Here is a 4,044-nt window from a genome sequence, read left to right on the forward strand (position 1 = left end):
CCCTTGCACCTATAAAGGAGTCAAAACTATACAATGGAGAAAAGACAGTCTCTTCAATAAGCAGTGCTAGGAAAACTGGACCACTACACGTAAAAGAATGAAACAAGAACATTCTCTCATACCATACACAAAAATAAACTTAAACTGGATTAAAGGCCTAAATGTAAAACTGGATACTATAAACCCCTTGAAGAAAACATAAGCAGAACACTCTTTGACAAAAATTGCAGTAATATTTTTTTGGATCCGTCTCATAGAATAATGGAAATAAAAACAAAAATAAACAAATGGGATCTAATTAAACTTAAAAGCTTCTGCACAGCAAAGGAAACCAGAAACAAAACAAAAAAACAACACACAGAATGGGAGAAAATATTTGCAAGTGATGTGACCAAAAAAGAATTAACATCCAAAATATACAAACAGTTCACACAGCTAAATATCAAAGCAAAAAACAAAAAGACAACAAGCAACCCAATCAAAAAATGGGCAGAAGATCTAAACAGATATTTCTCCCCCCAAAACCAAAAACATACAGATGGCCAAAAGGCACATGAAAAGATGCTCAACATCACTAATTATTAGAGAAATGCAAATCAAAACTACAACGAGGTATCACCACACATGTCAGAATGGCCAACATCAAAAATGAACAAATAACAAATGCTGGAGAGGGTGTGGAAAAAAGGAACCCCCCTACACTATTGGTGAGAATGTAAATAGGTAGAGCCACTATGGAGAACAGGTACAGTGGTTTAAAAAACTAAAATAGAACCACTTCTGGACATATAAACAGAGAAAACCATAATTTGAAAAGATACATGCATGCCAATATTCACTGCAACACTATTTACAACAGTCAAGACATGGAAGCAACCTAAAGTCCATAGATAGATGAATAAATAAAGAAGATGTGGTATAACATCCAAAGACAAAGGAGAAGCCACAATGAGATGGTAGGAGGGGCGCAATCACAATAAAATCAAATCCCATAACTGCTGGGTGGGTGACCCACAAACGGGAGAACACTTATACCACAGAAGTCCACCCACTGGAGTGAAGGTTCTGAGCCCCTCGTCAGGATTCCCAATCTGGGGGTCCAGCAACGGGAGGAGGAATTCCTAGAGAATCAGACTTTGAAGGCTAGAAGGATTTGATTGCAGGACTTTGACAGGACTGGGGAAAACAGAGACTCCACTCTCGGAGGACACACACAAAGTAGTGTGCACATCGGGACCCAGGGGAAGGAGCAGTGACCTGATAGGAGATTGAACCAGACCTACCTGCTAGTGTTGGAGGGTCTCCTGCAGAGGTGGGGGGTGGCGGTGTGTCACTGTGAGGACAAAGAAACTGGCAGCAGAAGTTCTGGGAAGTACTCCTTGGCGTGAGCCCTCCCAGAGTCTGCCATTAGCCCCCAGAAAGAGCCCGGGTAGGCTCCAGTGTTGGGTTGTCTCAGAACAAACAACCAACAGGGAGGGAACCCAGCCCCACTCATCAGCAGACAAGTGGACTAAAGTTTTACTGAGCTCTGCCCACCAAAGCAACAGCCAGCTCTATCCACCACCAGTCCCTCTCAGCAGGAAACTTCCACAAGCCTCTTAGGTAGCCTCATCTACCAGAGGGCAGACAGCAGAAGCAAGAAGAACTACAATCCTGCAGCCTGTGGAACAAAAACCACATTCACAGAAAGACAGACAAGATGAAAAGGCAGAGGGTTATGTACCAGATGAAGGAACAAGATAAAATCCCAGAAAAACAACTAAATGAAGTGGAGATAGGCAAGCTTCCAGAAAAAGAATTCAGAATAATGATAGTGAACATGATCCAGGACCTCCCAAAAAGAATGGAGTCAAAGATCGAGAAGATGAAAGAAATGTTTAAGAAAGATCTAGAAGAATTAAAGAACAAAAAACAGAGATGAACAACACAATAACTAAAATGAAAACTAAACTAGAAGGAATCTAGAAATACCAGAATAACTGAGGCAGAAGAGCAGATAAGTGACCTGGAAGACAGAATGGTGGAATTCACTGCCAGAGAACAGAATAAAGAAAAAAGAATGAAAAGAAATGAAGACAGCCTAAGAGACCTCTGGCACAACATTAAATGCAACAATATTCGCATTATAGGGGTCCCAGAAGGAGAAGAGAGAGAGAAAGGACCCGAGAAAATATTTGAAGAGATTACAGTCGAAAACTTTCTTAACATGGGAAAGGAAATAGCCACCCAAGTCCAGGAGGTGCAGAGAGTACCATACAGGATAAATCCAAGGAGAAACATGCCAAGACACAGAGTAATCAAACAGGCAAAAATTAGACAAAGAAAAATTAATGAAAGCAGCAAGGGAACAATAACAAATAACATACAAGGGAAGTCCCATATGGTTAACAGGTGAACTCTCAGCAGAAACTCTACAAGCCAGAAGGGAGTGGTATGATATACTTAAAGTGATGAAAGGGAAGAACCTACAACCAAGATTACTCTACATGGCAAGGATCTCATTCAGATTCAATGGAGAAATCAAAAGCTCTACAGACAAGCAAAAGCTAAGAGAACTCAGCACCACCAAACCAGCTCTACAACAAATGCTAACAGAACTTCTCTAAGTGGGAAATAAAAGAGAAGAAAAGGACCTAAAAAAACAAACCCAAACTAAGAAAATGGTAATAGGAACATACATATCTATAATTACCTTAAACGTGAATGGATTAAATGCTCCAACCAAAAGACACAGACTTGCTGAATGTATACAAAAACAAAACCCATATATATGCTGTCTACAAGAGACCCACTTCAGACCTAGGGAGACATACAGACTGAAAGTGAGGGGATGGAAAATGATATTCCATGCAAATGGAAATCAAAAGAAAGCTGGAGTAGCAATACTCATATCAGATAAAATAGACTTTAAAATAAAGATGTTACAAGAGACAAGGAAGGACACTACATAATGATCAAGGCATCAATCCAAGAAGAAGATATAACAATTATAAATATATATGCACCCAACATAGGAGCACCTCAATACATAAGGCAAATGCTAACAGCTCTAAAAGAGGAAATCGACAATAACACAATAATAGTGGGGGACTTTAACACCTCACTTACACCAATGGACAGATCATCCAAACAGAAAATTAATAAAGAAACACAAGCTTTAAATGACACAATAGACCAGATAGATTTAATTGATATTTATAGGACATTCCATCCAAAAATAGCAGATTACACTTTCTTCTCAAGTGTGCAAAGAACATTCTCCAGGATAGATCACATTTTGGGTCACAAATCAAGCCTCAGTAAATTTTTAAAAAATGAAATATCAAACATCTTTTCTGACCACAACGCTATGAGATTAGAAATCAATTACAGAGAAAAAAACATAAAAAGCACAAAGAAGTGGAGGCTAAACAATATGTTACTAAATAACCAAGAGATCACTGAGAAAATCAAAGAGGAAATCGAAAAATAGCTAGAGACAAATGACAATGAAAACACGATGATCCAAAACCTATGGGATACAGCAAAAGCAGTTCTAAGAGGGAAGTTTATAGCTATATAAGCCTACCTCAAGATACAAGAAAAATCTCAAACAATCTAACATTACACCTAAAGGAACTGGAGAAAGAAGAACAAACAAAACCCAAAGTTAGCAGAAGGAAAGAAATCATAAAGATCAGAGCAGAAATAAATGAAATAGAAACAAAGAAACAAGAGCAAAGATCAATAAAACTAAAAGCTGGTTCTTTGAGAATATAAACAAAATTGATAAACCATTAGCTAGACTCATCAAGAAAAAGAGGGAGAGGACTCAAATCAATAAAATTAGAAATGAAAACGGAGAAATCACAACTGACACTGCAGAAATACAAAGGATTTTAAGAGATTACTACAAACAACTGTATGCCAATAAAATGGACAACCTGGAAGAAATGGACAAATTCTTAGAAAGGTATAACCTTCCAAGAGTGAACCAGGAAGAAATAGAAAACATGAACAGACCAATCACAAGCAATGAAATTGAAACTGTGATTAATAATCTTC

Source organism: Aethalodelphis obliquidens, unplaced genomic scaffold (assembly GCF_003676395.1).
Source record: "Aethalodelphis obliquidens isolate GAN/ISIS:26980383/991018 unplaced genomic scaffold, ASM367639v1 scaffold36, whole genome shotgun sequence".
NCBI classification, from domain to species: Eukaryota; Metazoa; Chordata; class Mammalia; order Artiodactyla; family Delphinidae; genus Aethalodelphis; species Aethalodelphis obliquidens.